This window comes from Caloenas nicobarica, chromosome 4 (genome assembly GCF_036013445.1).
Source record: "Caloenas nicobarica isolate bCalNic1 chromosome 4, bCalNic1.hap1, whole genome shotgun sequence".
Taxonomy (NCBI): domain Eukaryota; kingdom Metazoa; phylum Chordata; class Aves; order Columbiformes; family Columbidae; genus Caloenas; species Caloenas nicobarica.
In genome coordinates, this window is record NC_088248.1 from 33,280 (window position 1) to 59,085 (window position 25,806).

The window sequence follows — 25,806 nt, forward strand, 5'->3', positions numbered from 1 at the left end:
CACATTCACCCCATGGGCGTCTCTGTGTCCCCATGTTCCCTAACCCTCATGACCCTACCCCCTAACCCGGGAACAGCCCCATTGACTCCGCAGACCCCGGGACCCCCCACAACCGCCCCATAGACCCTTGTGACCGCCCCATAGTGGGCAGTGGAGGCGTGGTCGGGAGGGAAGGGTGGTGATGTGGACAGAGGTGTGGGGTGCCGTGGGGCAAAAACCTGGATCTATGGGGCAGAATGCAGAAGCTATGGGGTGGTACGCATCTCTAGGGTAAAGTGCAGCAGCTAAAGGGTGTTGTAGGGCAGCACTGTGGCTATAAGGGGCAGAGTAGAGGAGCCATGTGGTGCTGTGGGGCAGCACTGTGGGACTATGGGGCAGAGCGCGGCAGCCATGGGGTGCGGTAGGCCACTGCTGTAGATGTACGGGGCAGTGGAGGATGTATGGGGTGCTGTAGGGCAGCGCTGTGCATCTATTGGCAGAGTAGAAGAGCTCTGGGGTGCTGTGGGGCAGCACTGTGGGTCTTGAGGGCAGAGTGGAGGAGCTCTAGGGTGTTATGGGGCAGCACTGTGTATCTATGGCGCAGAGTGGAAGATGTATGAGGTACTGGGGGCACTGGTGTGAATGTATGGGGCAGAGCAGAGGAGCTATGAGGGTATGGGGCAGTGCTATGCATGCATGGGGCAGAGTGGAGGAAGCACGGGTGCTGTGGGGCACTGCAGTGGATCTGTGGGGCTGAGTGGATGAGCTATGGGGTGCTGTGCAGCAGTGCTGTGGGTCTGTGAGGCAGAGGGAACAAGATATGGGGTGCTGTGGGGCAACAGTGTGGGTGTATGGGTCAGAGTCCAGGAGCAAGGGGGTGCTGTGGGGCAGTGCTGTGCCATCTATGGGGCAGAGTGAAGATTCTATGGGGTGCTGTGTGGCAGTGCTGTCCATCTATGAGGCAGAGTGAGAGCAGCTACAGAGTGCTGTTGACCTATGGGGCAGAGTAGAGGGGCTATGGGGTGCTTTGGATCTAGGGGGCAGAGTGGAGGAGCTATGGGGTGCTGCAGTTCTATGAGGCAAGAGTGAACAAGATATGGCGTGCTGTGGAGCAGCACTGTGGGTCTATGGGTCAGAGTGCAGGAGCCATGGGGTGCTGTGGGGCAGTGCTGTGGATCTATGGTGCGGAGGGGGGGAAATACAGGGCGCTGTGGGTCTATGGGGCAGAGTGGAGGAGCTCTAGGGTGCTGTGGGTCAGCACTGTGGGTCTATGGGGCAGAGCGGAAGAGCGATGCGGTGCTGTGGGGCAGTCCTGTGGATCTATGGGGCGGAGGGGGGAACTACAGGGTGCTGTGGGTCTATGGGGCAGAGTGGAGGAGCTCTAGGGTGCTGTGGGTCAACACTGTGGGGCTATGGGCCAGAGTGGAAAAGGTATGAGGTACTGTGGGGCACTGGTGTGGATCTATGGGGCAGAGAGGAAGAGCTATGGGGTGCTGTGGGACTATGGGGCAGAGTAGAGGAGCTATGGGCTGCTGTGGGGCAGCGTGCAGGAGCCATGGGGTGCTGTAGGGCAGTGCTGTGGATCTATGGGGCAGATTGGAGGAGGCATGGGGTGCTGTGGGGCAGCACTGTGGGTCTCGAGGCCAGAGTGGAGCTGCTCTAGGGTGTTATGGGGCAGCGCTGTGCATCTATGGGGCAGAGTGGAAGATGTACGAGCTACTGAGGGCACTGGTGTGAATGTTTGAGGCAGAGTGGAGGAGCCATGACATTGTGGGGCAGTGCTATGTATGTATGGGGCAGAGTGGAGGAAGCAGGGTGCTGCGGGACACTGCAGTGGATCTATGGGGCAGAGTGGATGAGCTATGGGGTGCTGTGCAGCAGTGCTGTGGGTCTATGGGTCAGAGTGCAGGAGCCATGGGGTGCTGTGGGGCAGTGCTTTGCCATCTATGGGGCAGAGTGAAGATTCTATGGAGTGCTGTGTGGCAGTGCTGTCCATCTATGGGGCAGAGGGAACAAGATATGAGGTGCTGTGAGGCAGTGCTGTCCATCTATGGGGCAGAGTGAAGATTCTATGGGGTGCTGTGTGGCAGTGCTGTCCATCTATGGGGCAGAGTGAGAGCAGCTACAGGGTGCTGTTGACCTATGGGGCAGAGTAGAGGGGCTATGGGGTGCTATGGGTCACTGTGGGTCAGTGTGTGAGTCACTCACCTGCTGGGGGTTCAGCCTCTTCTGGGGTGTTTCACCCCACAACAGCCCCATTGACCCTACAGCCCCCATGACTCCCCACACCCACCCCATAGACCCTAGTGCCCCCCCCCCACAGTGGGCAGTGGAGGCGTGGTCAGAAAGGGTGGTGATGTGGACAGAGCTGTGGGGTGCTGTGGGGCAGAAATGTGGATCTGTGGGGGAAAATGTAGAAGCCATGAGGTGCTATGTATGTATAGGGCAGGGTGCAGCAGCTAAAGGGTGCTGCGCGGCAGCACTGTGGGCCTAAGGGGCAGAGTGCAGGAGCTATGGGGCGCTGTGGGGCAGCACTGTGGATCTATGGGGCAGAGTGGAGGAGCAATGACATGCTCTGGGTCTATGGGGCAGAGTGAACAAGATATGGGATGCTGTGGAGCTGCACTGTGGGTCTATGGGTCAGAGTGCAGGAGCCATGGGGTGCTGTGGGGCAGTGCTGTGGATCTATGGGGCAGAGGGGGGGAACTACAGGGCGCTGTGGGTCTATGGGTTAGAGTGCAGGAGCTCTAGGGTGCTGTGGGTCAGCACTGTGGGTCTATGGGGCAGAGTGGGAGAGGTATGAGTTACTGTGGGGCACTGGTGTGGATCTATGGGGGAGAGTGGAAGAGCTATGGGGTGCTGTGGGTCTATAGGGCAGAGTAGAGGAGCTATGAGGTGCTGTGAATCTATGGGGCAGAGTGGAAGAACTACAGGGTGTGGGTCAGTGTGTAGGTCACTCACCTGCAGGGGGTTCAGCCTCTTGTGGGGTGTTTCACCCCACAACAGCCCCATTGACCCCACACCCCTGTGACCCCCCACAACCGCCCCATAGACCCTTGTGACTCCCCCCATAGTGGGCAGTGGAGGCGTGGCCGGCTGGAGAGGGGGGCGTGGCCAGGGTGGAGAAGATGGGGGGGCGTGGCCAGACTGCCTTCAGTGTTCTCTGAGCAGGAGCTGCAGTTGTAAAAAAAAAACCAAAAAACAAACAAACAAAAAAACACACAAAAAAAGGCGTTATTTGCTTCAAAATCCTGGGAAATAGCCCCAACCCCGCCCTGCTTAAATATTAACTTAGTGAGCAAATTGATTGCCAAAAAAAAATAGATCTTAAAAGCTTCTTGGAGCACAAATTATCCTAAAAACAGCCCAAAAATATCAAAACCCCACCCAAATATGGTCCCTCCCAGCTTTATATAATAGAATAAGATATATATTAATGTATTACATATATTATATAGTAATTATATATTACTATATCAATACAGATATTAATATTAATGAATATTAACATATCATAAATATTGTTATAATACATTATACATCACATTATTATATTATGTTATTATATATTAATTAATTAATAATAGTAATTGATGCTTAGTATATAATACAAGATATATTTTTATTATTCATCATATTATTATATAATTTATATTATATTGTTAATACACTAATATGTTAATTTTATAGATCTATATTTTTTAAATTCATATATTACCATATTAAATAATATAGTAATAGTTAAATAATACAATTTAAAGAATTAATTGGGTTTAGGGACGCGGCGACCAATCAGCGCCTTCCTCCCCTGGGAGACAGCCGCGCGGGGCTGAGCCAATGGGAGGCCAATTGGCACCGGCCAATCAGCGGGCGTCTCCTCACCCCGCTCAGGGTGAGGGGGGAGACAAAATGGCGGCGGGTTAAAAAAGCCGAGTTTGTTCCCGCTTAAATATTAATTTGGTAAATTATCGATAAATAGATTTTAAAAACACCAGATCTGGGACCCCGAACTTTAGATATGTTCGGTAAAGTGAATTCAGCCCCCAAATCGCCTCAAAAAGCAACATAATGCCCCTCCCGACTTTAAATACAGTAATTTACACAATTATTTAAACAATTAAATTATTTCAACAATTAAGCGGCTTTAGGAGCCTCACAACCGCCCAAAAAGCTAAAAAACCCCCTAAAAACCTCAATTAAAAAAAAACCTCATAAAGCCCCGTTTAAATATAATATTTTAAATTAATAAGCAGTTAAAATAAAAAGCCGAATTTGGACTCGTAATCCTGGGAAACAGCCCCAAATCTCCCCCTGCGCTTTAAATATTAATCTATTGAATAAATTCGTTATCAGTAAATAGATTCTAAAAGCTTTAAAGCCCCAAATCTGCCCCTCGAGCTTTAGAGGCGTTAAATAAACCTTTAAAAAGCCGATTTAGACCCAAACAGCCCCAAAACGGCTCCTCGCAGCTTTAAATAATTAAAACAATTCAGCGGCTCCAGGAGCCTCGAACCGCCCGACCCCGGTAAAATAAAACCGCAAAAACCATTGAAGTGCAAGAGCCCAAATAAATCGGCCGGTTGGTAAAAACCCCAATTCGGCTCCAAACCCGGAAAACCCGATTCCCCGGTTTGAACTGCTCCATAAACCGGTTCAAATGAAGTTTTAAAAGCTTTAAAGTCACGAATTAGCCCCAAAGTGGGATCCGCAACTTTAAATACCTTTAAAATGCGATTTCGACCCAAATGGCCCCTCCCGACTTTAAATAGAATAATTTCGACATTAACTTTAATAAATCGAACAATTAAATTTTAGGAGCCTCAAACCCGCCCAAAATGTTCCAAATAAAACCTCAAATAAACCTTTTAAACACATTAAAAAAAATAACATTAAAAAAAAAACCCTAATCTGGACTCAAACTCCTGGGAAAAAAGCCCCAAACCTCCTCCCGAGCTTTAAACATTAATTCTCCTGACAAAATGACAATAAAGAGATTTTAAAGGTGCCTTTTAGCACAAATTGGCACCCAAAACCCCCCTAAAATATGTAAATAAAACTTCTAGAAGCCGAACTAGACCCAAACCTCCCCGGACTCCCGAGAAAAGCCCCAAACCGGCTCCTCCCGCTTTGAACACAACGATTCGAACAGTTAAAGCGGCTGCGGGAGCCTCAGCCCCCACCCCAACAGCCACAAACCCGCGGCTTTTAAACCCCCAGTTTCGATCAAAGCCCCAAATACACCCAAGCCCGCCGGGCGCTCGTCACCCCGCCGAGCCCCAATTAACACCTGCACGATAATTAACGCCCTGACCCGCCCGTTAATCGGTTCCAGCCGCCGCTCCCGCTGCTCTCGGTCCCTCGGGTCCCGCAGGGGGGGGTGCGGATCAGCCGGTTCGGCAGCCCCGAGAAGAGCGCGCGGCCGCCGCCGCCACGTCCTTTATCACCTCGCTGTCCCGCCCGGTCCCGCCCTCCGCCCGCCCTCCGGCCAATGGACGAGACGCCCGCCTCAGCCGCGCTGGCCAATCAGCGCCTCGTTACTGTGGAAGAACGTCGGCGGGAAGACGGCGACCAATCAGCGCCTTTTTTACCTCAGAGGCACTAGCGAATCAGCGCCTGGCACGGGCTGGGCGAACCTCGGCGGGAAGGCAGTGACCAAACAGCGCCTTTCTCCCCTCAGCGATACGACCACCAATCAGCACCTTTCTCCCACCCCCTCGGAGAAGCCCGCGCGGGGATGAGCCAATGGGCGGCTTTCGCGCCGGGCGCCGGCAGCCAATCAGCGGGCGCCCCCTCCTGCCTCACTATAAAAAAGCGGCGGCGAAAAGGGGGGGGAGACAAGATGGCGGAAGAAGCAGGAAGCGGTTGCTCGTCTGGCGGCGGCGATTGAGGCGGGGCGGGGAGTCGGGGCTGGGCGGAAAAGCGGCAGCTCCTGAGGCAGCGGCGGCGGCGGCAGCAGCAGCAGCAGCAACGGCGATCGGGGGATGTGGGGGGGGGAAAGCGGCGGCTCCTCCGGCCGCAGCGGCAACGGCGATCGGGGGATGTGGGGGGCGAAAAGCGGCGGCTCCTCCGGCCGCAGCGGCAACGGCGATCGGGGGATGTGGGGGGGGGAAAGCGGCGGCTCCTCCGGCCGCAGCGGCAACGGCCATCGGGGGATGTGGGGGGGCGAAAAGCGGCGGCTCCTCCGGCCGCAGCGGCAACGGCGATCGGGGGATGTGGGGGGGCGAAAAGCGGCGGCTCCTCCGGCCGCAGCAGCAACGGCGATCGGGGGATGTGTGGGGGGGAAAGCGGCGGCTCCTCCGGCCGCAGCATCAACGGCGATCGGGGGATGTGGGGGGGGGAAAGCGGCGGCTCCTCCGGCCGCAGCGGCAACGGCGATCGGGGGATGTGTGGGGGGGAAAGCGGCGGCTCCTCCGGCCGCAGCAGCAACGGCGATCGGGGGATGTGGGGGCGAAAAGCGGCGGCTCCTCCGGCCGCAGCGGCAACGGCGATCGGGGGATGTGTGGGGGGGAAAGCGGCGGCTCCTCCGGCCGCAGCAGCAACGGCGATCGGGGGATGTGGGGGGGGGAAAGCGGCGGCTCCTCCGGCCGCAGCTAGGACGTGGCTTCACCGGCACCGGGGCCGCGAGGCCGCGCGCTGTGGGGCTGCGGGGCGGGTGTGGGGCCGGGGGCTCCGGCGGTCCCGCAGCGGCGGCCGCGGGGCGGGATGGGGCAGCTGTGGCGGTACCTGTGGGGCACTTGTGGGGCTGCTATAGGGGCTCTTCAGAGGCGTGTCTGGAGCACTTAGGGGCAGGTACAGGGCTGCTATAGCGGTACCTGTGGGGCTGCTATGGGGTTACTTATGGGGCACAGATGGGGGGGGCACCGCATGCAGGGGGTGGGGTCAGTGCGGAGGGGCGGGGACTATGAGAGGACGCACCCACGGGGAGCCCCGCCTGGGGAAGGGGGTGGAGCCTCCATGGGTCACGCCCTGTGGGAGGAGCCCGGGGGGTGGAGCCTGTGCAGACGTCACCCCTTGGACAGCTCACTCGGGGGTGGGGTCAGCAGGGGATGTGCCCCAAGGGGGCGTGGCTTAGCAAGGGAGGGGCTTTGGAGGGGGTGGAGCCTTTACAGGACATGCTGAGGGGGCGTGGCTTAGGGGAGATCATTGGGAGGAGTTGGGGGCGGGGCCTCAGTGCGTCATGCTCCTCGGGCGATGCGGTGAAAGGGGAGGGGCCTGCATGGGACACGCCCCTTGGGGAGGGCACACACTGGCAGGGGCGGAGCTTTAAAGGGGATGGAGTTGGGGGCGTGACCTCTCGAGGACACGCCTCTGCAGGAGATATCACTGTGGCCACGTTGGGGTATTTTTAATTAAGGAAACTGCTGTTTCAACCCGCAAGTGAAAACAAACCACACGTACGAGGCTGGACACGGTCAAACAAACCCCGGCTGGTTCAGCAGCCGCTGCCAGCGCGTCCATTCACCGCCTGCCCAGCCCGACAGACCTGCTGGACACACGTGTCCTGGTGAACTTGTACCAGCGCTGCATTCTGGGGAGAAATACATCCTGTAAGAATCCTGCTCTAAAACACTGCAGATCAACAATAGTTGTAAGTCACAGAGACTCCTCGTTTTCTCTCTGACTCTCACAACAGTAATAAATAAATCCCAAAGGACAGAAAACACCAGGATAGGCTGGAAACAAGAACAAACCCCACATGGCAGAAACAGTACCAAGCACCTTAAGTAACACTTAAGCATCTCAAACGAAAATAAATGACAAAACCCTTCGGGAGAGGTCTAAAGAAAGACGAACGAGTCCACAGAGAGTAATACTAAAGCCCTCCTCCCGAGAGGACCATGTGGGGGACAGAGGCACTTGGAAGGGACGTGGTTTGACGAGGCCACTTGCCACACACATTGATTCTGGTGCCTGGAACGACAATGGAGGGGACTCGAGGGGACAGGGGGCACACGAACGGTACAGAGGGATGTGGGGAGCTGATCGGGGTGCCTGCGATGGCTCCAGGGCACGCTGCCCAAAGGAGAGGTCCCGCAGCAACTGGAGGCCACGTGAAGGGCTCTGGCTCAGAAGAAAGGCAAACAGAGGCCTCTGAGCTGCAAAATACACAAACAGGTCCCCAGGCAACAAGAACACGGGGTGCGGCTACAAGGAAGGTAAATGGGGGCTCTCAGGTAACCAAAAGACAAGCTCAGCTGTCCTGAGAGGAGCAGGTGGAAATCAGAGGAGTTCTAAAGGGAGCGGAGGGGCAAACAGAGCGGTCTTGAGAGGGTACAAGAGGGAAAAATGAGGCCTCTGGGATGTGCCAAAAGCAAATGAGGAAGTTTTGAGGGGAAGAGAGAAAAAGAGGGGAATTTAATGAAGCAAAAGGTCAAACGGGCACCTTGATGCCACCAAAGAGCCTGCGGGCACGCAAAGGCAGGCGGGGCAATCACAGAGGAACTGGAAGGAAACGGGTTTCTGAGGGAACAAGGTGGCGAGTAAGCCTGTGAGAGGCCCAGAAGCAAATGGATGTGTCCTGAGGAGAGCAAATCGAAAGGTTCTTACCTCTGAGAAGTTCTCCTTGACTTTTGTTCCACCAGCAGCCGTCCTGTGGTCTCGGCACAGCCTGGGGATCCCTGACCTGCACCACCACAACCTTTAACAGGACATCCGGCAGTTCTAGAACCTGAATGACAAACAGCAAGTATTTCTCCAGGACAGCTTTGATGTAGGATTGTTTTATTTTGTTTTCCCTGCAGAGGACAGGGAGAAATTTCTCCTCCCCACAGTACCACTAAACACCCTACCCATGATCCTTCAGGCATTTTGGGGCTGTAACCCCCCCATCTCTCACTGGCCTGCTCCTCCAGTACCATCAGCAGACCCCCCAGTAACATCATCATCACCCCCCCAAATCCCCCCTTCTTTTCTCTCCAAAAAAAGGTAGAAAAGGGAAACAGACCCCACGAGCAGCTCCTTGCTCTCATAATGCCATTTACATATGTACATACCACAACTCTTCAAAACTGGGGGCAGTGCCCCAAACAGTCGCAGTCCCCATCCCACAGGCCAGCAGCTGCCCCATGGCACGGTGGGGAGGGAAGATGTTGCAACGTCTCCCGATTGGGCTCTGCTCCCCCACGTTCTGTTCCCCGCCTGGGCTGCGGGATCTGCTGACCATCAGGTGTTCATAGCTCCCCCTTTGAAAAACAAAAATTCGAAATTAGAGTTCAGCATCTTAAGAAAATAGCGCAGAAAGAAGCAGAGGAATTAGTCAGAATAAGGGATCGCCCAGCGGCAGCGCTTGTTGGCCGTGCGCTGCAGAAAAGAAAAAAAAAAAAAGAAAAGAAAACAAGAAAAGGAATGATCTCTTCCAGGCAGTTTCTCGAGACAGTCGAGAGATTATAAAATTGCACGTGTCTTTTCCAAGCAGAATGAGCCTGTGATTCCACGAAAAAGGAGGGCAAGGAGCAGGTCAGCTTGTCAGAGAAAGACAGGGACAGGGAGCAAGACAAGGCGACACAGAGAGAGAGGCAAAAGGGACAGGGAGGCAGGGCAAAGGGAAGGAGAGGCCAAGATCAGAGACCAGCAGCAGGACACAGACGGTGGGGAAAACTCCTAGAATGGGCAGCGGGAGAGACAGACCAAGGAGAAACGGGCGCCGGGCCGCGGGACAGGGAGCGGGGCAGACCGTCACGGAAACAAAAACAAAGAGGCAACGGGACAGAGAAACGAGGGGAAAGACAAGGAGAAGGGCAGAGAAACAGGAACGGGGGCGGGCAGGGAGCAGGACCGAGAGATGGAGCGAGGAAGGGAAAAAAGGACGGGGGCAGAATGCAGGGAGAGAAACGACGACAGGGAGCAGGACAATAGCATGGGCTGCAGGACAGAGACGGAGGAATTGCAAAAACACAGACACGAGGAGCACCACAGAGCGACAGCCAGGGGAAAGAGGCACAGAGAGCGCGACGGCGCCGGAGCGGAAAAAAACGAACCAAACCAACGGCGCTGGGCCGCTGGAGAGAGATACGCAGAAAGAAAAAAACACCCAGGAAGAGAGAAAAGAAAGAGGGGATGGCTGGCTGGGGGAGGGAGGGGAAAGCAGTTAGAAAGGGCGGGAGAAGGACCGCCACGGAACAACAGAAAAGCCAGCGAGGCCAGGCAGGGCAGGGGGGCCGTGACACTGCTTGTCTAGCAGTATAATCTGCGATCTGCCAATTTATTTCCAGTTTCCTGATCACTGCTCCCTTTCGATGCCCTTTGCAACGCACGATGGCAACTCTTCTAGCAACGGCACAGCTTCCAACAATTGGAGCATCATATTTAATCTGTCTTCCTTCTGCTGTTAATAAACTTTGTTCTTTTCAAATGGCACGCACCATTCTAAAAACATACTTTGAAACAGTGCAAATATTAACCTCCTTCTCTTTGGATAATTCTAAAGCTCGTGTGAGCGCAGCTTTCTGGGCAGAAGTCTCTGCAGGTAAAGGTTTAGTTTCGATTACCTTGTGGGTAGTTGTCACCGCACACCCGGCTTGACGTACTCCTCGCTTTACGCAGAGCTGCTTCCGACGGTGAACCAGGAGCCTTCGGCATCCTCCGGTGGCTGGCTGGTCCTTTAGATCCGGTCCGCTGGAGTAAACAGCTTCTGTTGTTTCCGAGCAATCGGACACCACAGGCTCCGAAACAGATCCACTGAGGAGAGAAGCTGGATTGACAATGTCAGTAGTAGCAATATTTCCATCATCTTGTTCCACCCACACGGCCTGGTATTTCAGGGGACGCTAATACAGTCATTTGCTGTCCCACAGTGAGCTTACGAGCTTCCCGCACGTCGAGCGCGACAGCTGCCACGGCTCAAAGACAGCCAGGCCGGCCTTTGCTCGCTTCGTCTGGCTGCTTCGGGAAGCAGACCACGGCTCGCTTAGGAGACCTTAACCGCCGTGCCGGAACACCCAAAGCAATACTTTGCCTTTCGTGTGAGTACAACCAAAATGGTTTGGTGACACCTGGGAGGCCCAGGGCCGGAGCCCTCGCCAGTTCCTTTTTCAGTTGCGAAAAAGCCCTCCCGGCTTCTCCCGTCCAATTCAACTCGGAGCTGTTTTCTTTTAACAGTTCGTACAAAGGCTTTACTGAGAGTCCATCATTCCAAATCCAAAGCCCGCACCAACCTGTCCTTTCAAGAAACGTCCGCAGCCCTTTCACCGTCGCCGGTTCCGGCGTCCGGCAAACAGGTTCTTTCCGCTCTGTCCCCAGCTCTCGCCGTCCTCCGGAGATCTCCAATCCCAGATAAGTCACTCGGTGCCGCATCAGCCGGGCCTTCTGTGGGAAACCCCATGCTCACTTAATCGCAGAAAATCAGTCAGCTTACAGTCCATTGCACACAACCCTCTTCGGGTTTCGTGCCTATAAGGAGACAACAAAGTCCCATTGCCCGGAAGAGCTTCCCAGGCGTCACGTTCTCATGCTAACTGGTTTCCGAAAATCACAGGGCTGCTCCTGAATCCCCGGGGTGACACGACCCAGGTTAATTGGGTCTTTCTCCCACTAAAGGGATTTTCCCACTCAAAAGCAAAAAGCTTCTGACTCTCTTTGGCTAATGCAAGACAGACAAAGGCATCTTTGAAATCCAACACGGTAGACCATTTGTGATTATCTCGCCATTTATCTAACAATGTGTAAGGGTTAGCCACTACCGGGTGTCAATCTGCGGTAATTTTGTTTATTGCTCTCCAATCTTGCACTAACCTATAGCTTTTACTGTCTGGTTTCTTTACAGGCCGGACTGAAGTGCTCGCTTCTGACTCACCTTCTATCAGCAGCCTAAACTGCAAAAAGTTACCGGTCATTTCTTTTACCCCTTCTCTATGCTCTAATTTCAGAGGATATGGTCTAGTTCTGACTGGTCCGGCTCCAGCTTTCAAATTCATTTTCACTGGTTCTGCATTCCTTGATTTACCAGGAACTGCCGAAGCCCATACCCCTGCAAATACTCGATCCAATATTTCCCGAGCTATTTGGCTTTGCTTGTCGGTTTGAATCATTGCCAATTAAAATCCCGGCTCTTTTGTCTTGAATCTCACTTTCCCCCGTTTGAATGTCATGATTGCTTTCAATTGTTTTCACAGGTCTCGTCTTAGTAACAGTTTTGGCGACCTAGGCATATAGAAGAACTTATACATTCCGACTGGTTTTCCTAACTTATATTTGATTGGCCGTAAAAATAAAGCTTTCTTTTGTTGGCCAGTGGCTCCCACTACAGTTACAAAATCTTTATCTGAGGGTATCGTTTCCTGGTTCAAAATAGAACAAGATACTCCAGTATCAATTAAACACTCCGTTTCTTTTCTGTGTTTCCCTGGCTTTACTAGGACCGGTGGATCTGCTAGGCTGGATTCCTCAGGTTCCCGTCAATCAACTTCTGCCACTGACCATTACATCTCATCGAGGTTTCTCTATTCACGTTATCCCCAGGGGGCTCCCCAGTCTTCCCGGTGAGCTAAAATACACCCTAGCGGGCTCTTTTTCGGCATTTTTTCGGATTGGCTGCTTTCCACGCCACCGCGCCGTCCCATTGGCTGCTCCTCCCCGTGTTCCGCCCCCACGAACCCTCCTCGGGGCGCAGCCGCGCGAGGACCGCGCCATTGGGGCCCGTTTTCCCCACAAGCACGGCTCCCAGAGCCGACTCTCCGGGGCGGCGGAGCCGCCGCGGAGCCGGCCGGGCCGGGCACTCACCGGGGCCGCGCAGAAACGGCGACGAACGGGGGCGCGGCGGGACCGCTCCGGGCTCCAGCGGGGCGCGCACACGGCCGCCGAGAGCGCCGCCCGCGCTTGCCAGCGGCCATCTTTGCGCATGCGCATCGGGAAGCCCGCCGGACACGCCCCTTCCTGCCCGCCCCTTCCTGCCCGCCCCTTCGCCTCCCTTCCCGCAACCCGATTGGCTGCCTATGCACGTCAATTTCCATTCTCCCCGCCTATCATCACCCCTCCCCGTTTGCCCCGCGCGGCGCTCCGCTCCGCCCCTCCAGCTTTCTCGCGCGTCCTGATTGGCCCGCTCTGCACCCCACTTCGCGTTCTCTCCACCCACTCGCTGGAACCTCCAGGCGATTTGCACAGCCGGCGCGGCTTTCCCTTCTATTTAACTTCTGTTTCCATTTCTAGTTCTTTCTCGGTCCGTTAGAGCCCTCGGATGCTCCATCTGCATACATATATATATACACACATATATATACACACATACACACATACATACATATAGGTATCTCTCTATATATCATCTACAGAAACTTAAAAATAATTTCGTATGTGTGTATATATATACGCATAAATATATATGACTAGAAATAGAAATATAGCTTCCCAGGGAAAACAACTGCCATGGGGCTGGGCTGCAGAGCAGCGAGTGGGTGGGGAGGACAGAGCTACGGGGGGAGACAACGGGCGCTTTGGGGCAGCGCAGGTGCCCCGGGGGTCCGCGAGCAAAGGGGCGACGGGGGGGCAGTGTGGAACGGGGGGGCCGGAGAGGAGAGAGGAGGGAGCGGGGACACGTCTCATGGGGGAAAAAATGCCCGCGGGGCACGTTTGGAGAGAAATCTTTTGGGGAGGGGCAGAGACACGCGGGAGGCAGTGCGAGTAGAAAGGTGCGCGGGGCGGGGCGGGGGGTGGGCACGGGACGTGTGTGGGGGTGACCTGCACCTGGGGGGTCCACCCGGGACCACCCACAGCAGACGACTCACCTGGGACAACCCGCAAAGGAGAATTCGCTCTGAAGAACCGACCCACGACAGAGACTCCACACCGGATCATCCCCAGCAATGCCCCTGCAACTGCTGGCGTTTCACTCCGTATTTGCCCCAAAAAGGGGGGCAGTGTGCCTGTCCGTAAGACAAGTTTGTTTGTTTTTTTTTTTTCTTAAACTCTTCCAAAATGCCTAATTTTGAGAGGTTTTGGCACTTTTTCACAACATGCTTTTGGTTCAATGCACGAAAATACGGTTCGTTTTGCTTTCCAGCTGCGCGCATCCAGGGAGAGTTCGCTTTCCCCAGGGCCTAAAATTCTTCTTTTTCTTATTATTTTCCCCATTGCACATGCAGACTCAGGGTGTTCGGCGTGTTTCTCAGCTGCTGTGGCGGGTCACGCTCTCTGTGCGCAGCCCCAGAAGGGGGCATCAGGCGTTCACAGCTCCCCCTCTGAAAAACAAAAATTCCAAATTAGAGTTCGGCGTCTGAAAAAAAAGAGCGCAGAAGAAAGCAGAGGAATTCAGTCGGAATAAGGGAGAGGAGAGCAGCTGAGCTAACGGAGGATTTGGGGGAAATGGGCCACCTTGAAACACAAGGCATCTTTTAAAAGCCAGAGCGATTTGAGCAATTCAAGACAACATTAAGACAAACTGACACCATTTGGGACACACTCAGCGGACAAGGAAACGCTCTCGCTGACGCTAGAAAGCGTCTCGCCCCTTCCCTCCGGCACCGCCGCAGGAGACAACCCCAGCGAGGCCGCGGGACGGGCTCGCGCCGCCAGCGGGATCTGCGCTCACGGATCCGCCGCCACAGCTCCGGCCCTCGCGACGCTGCTGCTGCTGCTACGCATCTGGCTCAGTCAGTAAAGCTGAAAGCGTGCAGCTCCAGAGAGTGACACTAAAAAGCAAAGAACCAACCGCGGTCATTCACTTTATACTAAAAAGGCATGCGGATGGTTACTTACACCAGAAAAAACCCTTCTCTTCCATTTTCCTTTGGCATTTCCTTTGGCACGGGCGCCTGCGCCATCGCCCAGCGGCAGCGCTCGCTGGCCGTGCGCTGCAGTACCCGAGTTTCGCCACACGACGGCAGCACCGAGGCGCGCCGCGGCACCGCATTGGGGCGGCCGCCTGCAGTACCGCGCTTTGCCCACAGGACGGCAGCACTGAGACCCGGCGCGGCAGCCCCGGGCCAGCAGGCGGGCCGCGTTCCGCGGGAATCCCGCAAAAAAAACCCAAACCAAAAACAAAACAAAAAAAACCAGAGAGCCGCGGCAGGAAAGCGCCCCTGTCGCAGGGACGGCCGCAAGTCCCAAAAACGAACACCGCCGCCCGCCAGCCCGGTGCCGGGAGGCTAACGCGCCCGGCTTGCTCTGCTGGCCGACGGCACCCGGAGGCAGCGCCTCTGAGTCCCGACCCCGGCTGTCCCCGGCCCGCGGCAGCATGCAAGCACGCGATCGGCCCGCTCTGCACTTGAATTGCCATTCCCTCCGCCCATCGCCTCCCCGCCCGAAGCGCAAAGCCACGTGCATATTGGGCGCGAGGCCTTGCGCTGTCTTTTTGTGTGCGCGTTTTCTTTTTCCTTCTCTTGTGCCACGTTGTCCAGAAAGGGGAAGCTGAGCGCGTGGGTGCCACGGCTCCACGGGGCTCCTCTCCACGGGGAGGGCGCTCGGGCCGGGAAGGACCCTGAGCCTGGCGTGGGTGGACACACCCAATCGCACGTACGGACACAGAACCCGCCGGGCCTCGCCCTGAGCTTCCGCACTTCCGCCAAAGCGGCACCCCACTCGCCACGCCACCGAGCCTGCAACCGCACCTTAGCTCTGTTTTTAAACATCCCCCTGACAAAAGGGGGCTGCGCCGCTCCCGGAGAGACTGCAATACCGGGAACGGGCGCTGCACCGGAGACGCGGCTCCAGGCCACAGACCGTTAGCCCACCTGCCCTAAGAGTCACACGCCTCTCACCAGCTTCGCGAGCTCGGCCATGAGGGCAGGAGGGGGAAACCTAACTAAACACCTCCCCACCGCACTGGCCCATCCCGTTCCTCCTGTTCCAACGTCACGGTCACCCTCGCCACGCCCGCACTCACCTGCCGCCTATTTCGCCGCTCCGTTCCCCTCGCTCCCTCCCACCGTCCCGCCGCGCTCAGCGGGCACCGACACCCGGCGGGAGGTTCCCGCCTGTCACCTCATGCCCCTCTGCCGGCTCCGGGGACCTCACGAAGGACTGCCCTGCCCTGAACCGCCTGCCTCCAGATCCCCGGGAGCCGGCCGCAGCGAGAGCTCCGCAGCCTCCCGTCCCTCGCCCCGACGCCCGTCCCGTTCATTCCCGGTACCCCCCCGAGACACCACGGACACGCTTGCCAGGGAGCTAGCTATTCCAACCGGATTGAGTCGGCGCGCTCTCATTGGCTGCTTTCCACCCCACCGCGCTGCCCTCCTATTGGATGCTCCTTCCCGCGCTCCGCCCCCACAAGCCCGCGCCTGCGCCGGACCTGACTGAGGACTGCGCCCATTTGGGCATGCGCACTAGGGGCTTCACAAGCACCGCCCCCCCGCCAACCTCATTGGCTGCCTACGCACGTCAATCGCCATTCTCGCCGCCTATCAGCGCTCCGCCCCTCAACCTTGCTCGCGCCGTCTGATTGGCCCGCTCTGCATCCTCACTCGCCTGCTCGCCGCCCTGCGGGGACCCCGAGCGCGTTTGGCCGTGCAGCTTCAAAGATGGAAACTAAAAAGTAAAGAACAAACCGCGGTCATTCGCTTATCCTAAAAAGGTGTGCGGATGCCTACCCACACCACAAAAAGCCCTTAGCTTTCATTTTCCTCCGGCGCTAAAATTGCATAGGTGTGAACTCGTAAAATTAAACCATCCATCTCCCAGACACACGCTTCGAACTTGACTACGGTGGGTTTCTGTTTGTCTTACACCAACGGACTTGCACATTTGTGAGCAAACACATTCATTTTGAAGCACAGCCCCTCCCGGGGGAAAAACACGTCTTAGTCATTGAACAAAAACAAAATCCGACTTGGAGCTCCCAAACATTAGGGAGCGGCGGGGAAACAAACGAAAGCGAAGACCAACAGCAGCATCGTAAAGTAGTATTCAGCTTCGATTCTGATCACGTACTTAAAAGCCTCTCTCAGCCCTACGAACAATTAGTCCTTTTCTGGAAGGACACATTTTTTTACCTGAATGTCCTCAATTGAAGACTCCACTAAACAGAACGGGGATCGAGCCGCAGGACAACATGCCATCGACATATTAACGAGGAAAAAAACCCACAAGTGAACCCCAGGTTCGATTACTACTTTCCATCCCGGTTCATTCCTTACATTCCAACTGGCACCCAGGTGCTCCAAAATTAACTATACCCGTGCCACTTCTCACTAAAAATTCCGTTCTACGTTTAAACATTCAAGGCTATTTCCAGCGCGCCCATAAATTCACTGTCAACAAAGACAAGAGAAACGCTCAACCCTAAGGAGCGCCGGCCGGCAGGTTTCTCCCCCCTCTGCCCGGGACCGAGAAGACGCCGCCACCGCTGCCGCCTCCTCGCCCGTGCCCCCTCGCAGCGGGGCTGCCCCACGACAGCCGGGGGCCTCTCTTTTTTTCCCGGCGGCCGGTCCGACCGCTGCCCCCCCCGCTTTCTGACGGCCACGGCCACGACCCCGCCCGCAGCGGCAGCGCCCCCCTCGGCCCCGCCCCGGCACGGGCACAGGGCGCCGCTTCCCAGCTGCAGTACCGGCCTGTGGCCACCAGACGGCAGCACCGAGCGCGGGCGCGCCGCGCCCCCCGCGCCGCCGCAGCGCGCCCGCTTCTTTTCAGACCCCCGGCCCTTCTTCTTGACCCGCGGGCAGCTTCAGCTGCCCTGGAACGCGCTTTCCCAGAGCCGCGCGGATGACAGACACGCATACCCACGTACACTTCCCCAAGCCTAAGCGTAGCCAGGATTCCCTTCCTCGCCCTCAACGTTTTTGTTCAAGAGTCCAGCAGCTCACCTGTCCTCGCGAGCTGCCTCGCTGCAAACAAACGAGCAGAAAAGAAAAAAAAAAAGAAAAGAAAACAAGAAAAGGAATGATCTCTTCCAAGCAGTTTCTCGAAACAGTCGAGAGATTATAAAATTGCACGTGTCTTTTCCAAGCAGAATGAGCCTGTGATTCCACGAAAAAGGAGGGCAAGGAGCAGGTCAGCTTGTCAGAGAAAGACAGGGACAGGGAGCAAGACAAGGCGACACAGAGAGAGAGGCAAAAGGGACAGGGAGGCAGGGCAAAGGGAAGGAGAGGCCAAGATCAGAGACCAGCAGCAGGACACAGACGGTGGGGAAAACTCCTAGAATGGGCAGCGGGAGAGACAGACCAAGGAGAAACGGGCGCCGGGCCGCGGGACAGGGAGCGGGGCAGACCGTCACGAAAACAAAAACAAAGAGGCAACGGGACAGAGAAACGAGGGGAAAGACAAGGAGAAGGGCAGAGAAACAGGAACGGGGGCGGGCAGGGAGCAGGACCGAGAGATGGAGCGAGGAAGGGAAAAAAGGACGGGGGCAGAATGCAGGGAGAGAAACGACGACAGGGAGCAGGACAATAGCATGGGCTGCAGGACAGAGACGGAGGAATTGCAAAAACACAGACACGAGGAGCACCACAGAGCGACAGCCAGGGGAAAGAGGCACAGAGAGCGCGACGGCGCCGGAGCGGAAAAAAACGAACCAAACCAACGGCGCTGGGCCGCTGGAGAGAGATACGCAGAAAGAAAAAAACACCCAGGAAGAGAGAAAAGAAAGAGGGGATGGCTGGCTGGGGGAGGGAGGGGAAAGCAGTTAGAAAGGGCGGGAGAAGGACCGCCACGGAACAACAGAAAAGCCAGCGAGGCCAGGCAGGGCAGGGGGGCCGTGACACTGCTTGTCTAGCAGTATAATCTGCGATCTGCCAATTTATTTCCAGTTTCCTGATCACTGCTCCCTTTCGATGCCCTTTGCAACGCACGATGGCAACTCTTCTAGCAACGGCACAGCTTCCAACAATTGGAGCATCATATTTAATCTGTCTTCCTTCTGCTGTTAATAAACTTTGTTCTTTTCAAATGGCACGCACCATTCTAAAAACATACTTTGAAACAGTGCAAATATTAACCTCCTTCTCTTTGGATAATTCTAAAGCTCGTGTGAGCGCAGCTTTCTGGGCAGAAGTCTCTGCAGGTAAAGGTTTAGTTTCGATTACCTTGTGGGTAGTTGTCACCGCACACCCGGCTTGACGTACTCCTCGCTTTACGCAGAGCTGCTTCCGACGGTGAACCAGGAGCCTTCAGCATCCTCCAGTGGCCGGCTGGTCCTTTAGATCCGGTCCGCTGGAGTAAACAGCTTCTGTTGTTTCCGAGCAATCGGACACCACAGGCTCCGAAACAGATCCACTGAGGAGAGAAGCTGGATTGACAATGTCAGTAGTAGCAATATTTCCATCATCTTGTTCCACCCACACGGCCTGGTATTTCAGGGGACGCTAATACAGTCATTTGCTGTCCCACAGTGAGCTTACGAGCTTCCCGCACGTCGAGCGCGACAGCTGCCACGGCTCAAAGACAGCCAGGCCGGCCTTTGCTCGCTTCGTCTGGCTGCTTCGGGAAGCAGACCACGGCTCGCTTAGGAGACCTTAACCGCCGTGCCGGAACACCCAAAGCAATACTTTGCCTTTCGTGTGAGTACAACCAAAATGGTTTGGTGACACCTGGGAGGCCCAGGGCCGGAGCCCTCGCCAGTTCCTTTTTCAGTTGCGAAAAAGCCCTCCCGGCTTCTCCCGTCCAATTCAACTCGGAGCTGTTTTCTTTTAACAGTTCGTACAAAGGCTTTACTGAGAGTCCATCATTCCAAATCCAAAGCCCGCACCAACCTGTCCTTTCAAGAAACGTCCGCAGCCCTTTCACCGTCGCCGGTTCCGGCGTCCGGCAAACAGGTTCTTTCCGCTCTGTCCCCAGCTCTCGCCGTCCTCCGGAGATCTCCAATCCCAGATAAGTCACTCGGTGCCGCATCAGCCGGGCCTTCTGTGGGAAACCCCATGCTCACTTAATCGCAGAAAATCAGTCAGCTTACAGTCCATTGCACACAACCCTCTTCGGGTTTCGTGCCTATAAGGAGACAACAAAGTCCCATTGCCCGGAAGAGCTTCCCAGGCGTCACGTTCTCATGCTAACTGGTTTCCGAAAATCACAGGGCTGCTCCTGAATCCCCGGGGTGACACGACCCAGGTTAATTGGGTCTTTCTCCCACTAAAGGGATTTTCCCACTCAAAAGCAAAAAGCTTCTGACTCTCTTTGGCTAATGCAAGACAGACAAAGGCATCTTTGAAATCCAACACGGTAGACCATTTGTGATTATCTCGCCATTTATCTAACAATGTGTAAGGGTTAGCCACTACCGGGTGTCAATCTGCGGTAATTTTGTTTATTGCTCTCCAATCTTGCACTAACCTATAGCTTTTACTGTCTGGTTTCTTTACAGGCCGGACTGAAGTGCTCGCTTCTGACTCACCTTCTATCAGCAGCCTAAACTGCAAAAAGTTACCGGTCATTTCTTTTACCCCTTCTCTATGCTCTAATTTCAGAGGATATGGTCTAGTTCTGACTGGTCCGGCTCCAGCTTTCAAATTCATTTTCACTGGTTCTGCATTCCTTGATTTACCAGGAACTGCCGAAGCCCATACCCCTGCAAATACTCGATCCAATATTTCCCGAGCTATTTGGCTTTGCTTGTCGGTTTGAATCATTGCCAATTAAAATCCCGGCTCTTTTGTCTTGAATCTCACTTTCCCCCGTTTGAATGTCATGATTGCTTTCAATTGTTTTCACAGGTCTCGTCTTAGTAACAGTTTTGGCGACCTAGGCATATAGAAGAACTTATACATTCCGACTGGTTTTCCTAACTTATATTTGATTGGCCGTAAAAATAAAGCTTTCTTTTGTTGGCCAGTGGCTCCCACTACAGTTACAAAATCTTTATCTGAGGGTATCGTTTCCTGGTTCAAAATAGAACAAGATACTCCAGTATCAATTAAACACTCCGTTTCTTTTCTGTGTTTCCCTGGCTTTACTAGGACCGGTGGATCTGCTAGGCTGGATTCCTCAGGTTCCCGTCAATCAACTTCTGCCACTGACCATTACATCTCATCGAGGTTTCTCTATTCACGTTATCCCCAGGGGGCTCCCCAGTCTTCCCGGTGAGCTAAAATACACCCTAGCGGGCTCTTTTTCGGCATTTTTTCGGATTGGCTGCTTTCCACGCCACCGCGCCGTCCCATTGGCTGCTCCTCCCCGTGTTCCGCCCCCACGAACCCTCCTCGGGGCGCAGCCGCGCGAGGACCGCGCCATTGGGGCCCGTTTTCCCCACAAGCACGGCTCCCAGAGCCGACTCTCCGGGGCGGCGGAGCCGCCGCGGAGCCGGCCGGGCCGGGCACTCACCGGGGCCGCGCAGAAACGGCGACGAACGGGGGCGCGGCGGGACCGCTCCGGGCTCCAGCGGGGCGCGCACACGGCCGCCGAGAGCGCCGCCCGCGCTTGCCAGCGGCCATCTTTGCGCATGCGCATCGGGAAGCCCGCCGGACACGCCCCTTCCTGCCCGCCCCTTCCTGCCCGCCCCTTCGCCTCCCTTCCCGCAACCCGATTGGCTGCCTATGCACGTCAATTTCCATTCTCCCCGCCTATCATCACCCCTCCCCGTTTGCCCCGCGCGGCGCTCCGCTCCGCCCCTCCAGCTTTCTCGCGCGTCCTGATTGGCCCGCTCTGCACCCCACTTCGCGTTCTCTCCACCCACTCGCTGGAACCTCCAGGCGATTTGCACAGCCGGCGCGGCTTTCCCTTCTATTTAACTTCTGTTTCCATTTCTAGTTCTTTCTCGGTCCGTTAGAGCCCTCGGATGCTCCATCTGCATACATATATATATACACACATATATATACACACATACACACATACATACATATAGGTATCTCTCTATATATCATCTACAGAAACTTAAAAATAATTTCGTATGTGTGTATATATATACGCATAAATATATATGACTAGAAATAGAAATATAGCTTCCCAGGGAAAACAACTGCCATGGGGCTGGGCTGCAGAGCAGCGAGTGGGTGGGGAGGACAGAGCTACGGGGGGAGACAACGGGCGCTTTGGGGCAGCGCAGGTGCCCCGGGGGTCCGCGAGCAAAGGGGCGACGGGGGGGCAGTGTGGAACGGGGGGGCCGGAGAGGAGAGAGGAGGGAGCGGGGACACGTCTCATGGGGGAAAAAATGCCCGCGGGGCACGTTTGGAGAGAAATCTTTTGGGGAGGGGCAGAGACACGCGGGAGGCAGTGCGAGTAGAAAGGTGCGCGGGGCGGGGCGGGGGGTGGGCACGGGACGTGTGTGGGGGTGACCTGCACCTGGGGGGTCCACCCGGGACCACCCACAGCAGACGACTCACCTGGGACAACCCGCAAAGGAGAATTCGCTCTGAAGAACCGACCCACGACAGAGACTCCACACCGGATCATCCCCAGCAATGCCCCTGCAACTGCTGGCGTTTCACTCCGTATTTGCCCCAAAAAGGGGGGCAGTGTGCCTGTCCGTAAGACAAGTTTGTTTGTTTTTTTTTTTTCTTAAACTCTTCCAAAATGCCTAATTTTGAGAGGTTTTGGCACTTTTTCACAACATGCTTTTGGTTCAATGCACGAAAATACGGTTCGTTTTGCTTTCCAGCTGCGCGCATCCAGGGAGAGTTCGCTTTCCCCAGGGCCTAAAATTCTTCTTTTTCTTATTATTTTCCCCATTGCACATGCAGACTCAGGGTGTTCGGCGTGTTTCTCAGCTGCTGTGGCGGGTCACGCTCTCTGTGCGCAGCCCCAGAAGGGGGCATCAGGCGTTCACAGCTCCCCCTCTGAAAAACAAAAATTCCAAATTAGAGTTCGGCGTCTGAAAAAAAAGAGCGCAGAAGAAAGCAGAGGAATTCAGTCGGAATAAGGGAGAGGAGAGCAGCTGAGCTAACGGAGGATTTGGGGGAAATGGGCCACCTTGAAACACAAGGCATCTTTTAAAAGCCAGAGCGATTTGAGCAATTCAAGACAACATTAAGACAAACTGACACCATTTGGGACACACTCAGCGGACAAGGAAACGCTCTCGCTGACGCTAGAAAGCGTCTCGCCCCTTCCCTCCGGCACCGCCGCAGGAGACAACCCCAGCGAGGCCGCGGGACGGGCTCGCGCCGCCAGCGGGATCTGCGCTCACGGATCCGCCGCCACAGCTCCGGCCCTCGCGACGCTGCTGCTGCTGCTACGCATCTGGCTCAGTCAGTAAAGCTGAAAGCGTGCAGCTCCAGAGAGTGACACTAAAAAGCAAAGAACCAACCGCGGTCATTCACTTTATACTAAAAAGGCATGCGGATGGTTACTTACACCAGAAAAAACCCTTCTCTTCCATTTTCCTTTGGCATTTCCTTTGGCACGGGCGCCTGCGCCATCGCCCAGCGGCAGCGCTCGCTGGCCGTGCGCTGCAGTACCCGAGTTTCGCCACACGACGGCAGCACCGAGGCGCGCCGCGGCACCGCATTGGGGCGGCCGCCTGCAGTACCGCGCTTTGCCCACAGGACGGCAGCACTGAGACCCGGCGCGGCAGCCCCGGGCCAGCAGGCGGGCCGCGTTCCGCGGGAATCCCGCAAAAAAAACCCAAACCAAAAACAAAACAAAAAAAACCAGAGAGCCGCGGCAGGAAAGCGCCCCTGTCGCAGGGACGGCCGCAAGTCCCAAAAACGAACACCGCCGCCCGCCAGCCCGGTGCCGGGAGGCTAACGCGCCCGGCTTGCTCTGCTGGCCGACGGCACCCGGAGGCAGCGCCTCTGAGTCCCGACCCCGGCTGTCCCCGGCCCGCGGCAGCATGCAAGCACGCGATCGGCCCGCTCTGCACTTGAATTGCCATTCCCTCCGCCCATCGCCTCCCCGCCCGAAGCGCAAAGCCACGTGCATATTGGGCGCGAGGCCTTGCGCTGTCTTTTTGTGTGCGCGTTTTCTTTTTCCTTCTCTTGTGCCACGTTGTCCAGAAAGGGGAAGCTGAGCGCGTGGGTGCCACGGCTCCACGGGGCTCCTCTCCACGGGGAGGGCGCTCGGGCCGGGAAGGACCCTGAGCCTGGCGTGGGTGGACACACCCAATCGCACGTACGGACACAGAACCCGCCGGGCCTCGCCCTGAGCTTCCGCACTTCCGCCAAAGCGGCACCCCACTCGCCACGCCACCGAGCCTGCAACCGCACCTTAGCTCTGTTTTTAAACATCCCCCTGACAAAAGGGGGCTGCGCCGCTCCCGGAGAGACTGCAATACCGGGAACGGGCGCTGCACCGGAGACGCGGCTCCAGGCCACAGACCGTTAGCCCACCTGCCCTAAGAGTCACACGCCTCTCACCAGCTTCGCGAGCTCGGCCATGAGGGCAGGAGGGGGAAACCTAACTAAACACCTCCCCACCGCACTGGCCCATCCCGTTCCTCCTGTTCCAACGTCACGGTCACCCTCGCCACGCCCGCACTCACCTGCCGCCTATTTCGCCGCTCCGTTCCCCTCGCTCCCTCCCACCGTCCCGCCGCGCTCAGCGGGCACCGACACCCGGCGGGAGGTTCCCGCCTGTCACCTCATGCCCCTCTGCCGGCTCCGGGGACCTCACGAAGGACTGCCCTGCCCTGAACCGCCTGCCTCCAGATCCCCGGGAGCCGGCCGCAGCGAGAGCTCCGCAGCCTCCCGTCCCTCGCCCCGACGCCCGTCCCGTTCATTCCCGGTACCCCCCCGAGACACCACGGACACGCTTGCCAGGGAGCTAGCTATTCCAACCGGATTGAGTCGGCGCGCTCTCATTGGCTGCTTTCCACCCCACCGCGCTGCCCTCCTATTGGATGCTCCTTCCCGCGCTCCGCCCCCACAAGCCCGCGCCTGCGCCGGACCTGACTGAGGACTGCGCCCATTTGGGCATGCGCACTAGGGGCTTCACAAGCACCGCCCCCCCGCCAACCTCATTGGCTGCCTACGCACGTCAATCGCCATTCTCGCCGCCTATCAGCGCTCCGCCCCTCAACCTTGCTCGCGCCGTCTGATTGGCCCGCTCTGCATCCTCACTCGCCTGCTCGCCGCCCTGCGGGGACCCCGAGCGCGTTTGGCCGTGCAGCTTCAAAGATGGAAACTAAAAAGTAAAGAACAAACCGCGGTCATTCGCTTATCCTAAAAAGGTGTGCGGATGCCTACCCACACCACAAAAAGCCCTTAGCTTTCATTTTCCTCCGGCGCTAAAATTGCATAGGTGTGAACTCGTAAAATTAAACCATCCATCTCCCAGACACACGCTTCGAACTTGACTACGGTGGGTTTCTGTTTGTCTTACACCAACGGACTTGCACATTTGTGAGCAAACACATTCATTTTGAAGCACAGCCCCTCCCGGGGGAAAAACACGTCTTAGTCATTGAACAAAAACAAAATCCGACTTGGAGCTCCCAAACATTAGGGAGCGGCGGGGAAACAAACGAAAGCGAAGACCAACAGCAGCATCGTAAAGTAGTATTCAGCTTCGATTCTGATCACGTACTTAAAAGCCTCTCTCAGCCCTACGAACAATTAGTCCTTTTCTGGAAGGACACATTTTTTTACCTGAATGTCCTCAATTGAAGACTCCACTAAACAGAACGGGGATCGAGCCGCAGGACAACATGCCATCGACATATTAACGAGGAAAAAAACCCACAAGTGAACCCCAGGTTCGATTACTACTTTCCATCCCGGTTCATTCCTTACATTCCAACTGGCACCCAGGTGCTCCAAAATTAACTATACCCGTGCCACTTCTCACTAAAAATTCCGTTCTACGTTTAAACATTCAAGGCTATTTCCAGCGCGCCCATAAATTCACTGTCAACAAAGACAAGAGAAACGCTCAACCCTAAGGAGCGCCGGCCGGCAGGTTTCTCCCCCCTCTGCCCGGGACCGAGAAGACGCCGCCACCGCTGCCGCCTCCTCGCCCGTGCCCCCTCGCAGCGGGGCTGCCCCACGACAGCCGGGGGCCTCTCTTTTTTTCCCGGCGGCCGGTCCGACCGCTGCC

General features: G+C 56.1%; 1 long non-coding RNA gene across 3 annotated transcripts; it reads right to left on the reverse strand.

Moving 5' to 3' along the window:
- Positions 1 to 3,062: 3,062 nt before the first annotated feature.
- On the reverse strand, positions 3,063 to 10,554 carry LOC135988481 (uncharacterized). 3 transcript variants are annotated; one of them, XR_010606157.1, is made up of 4 exons: positions 10,467 to 10,554; positions 8,973 to 9,161; positions 8,527 to 8,647; positions 3,063 to 3,153 (listed from the first exon to the last, which is right to left on the reverse strand). It is a non-coding gene; the product is annotated as an uncharacterized LOC135988481 (long non-coding RNA). The 3 variants fall into 3 exon arrangements; XR_010606155.1 differs by lacking the exon at positions 3,063 to 3,153 and adding an exon at positions 7,295 to 7,507; XR_010606156.1 differs by lacking the exon at positions 3,063 to 3,153 and adding an exon at positions 8,127 to 8,179.
- Between the last annotated feature and the right edge of the window lie 15,252 nt (positions 10,555 to 25,806).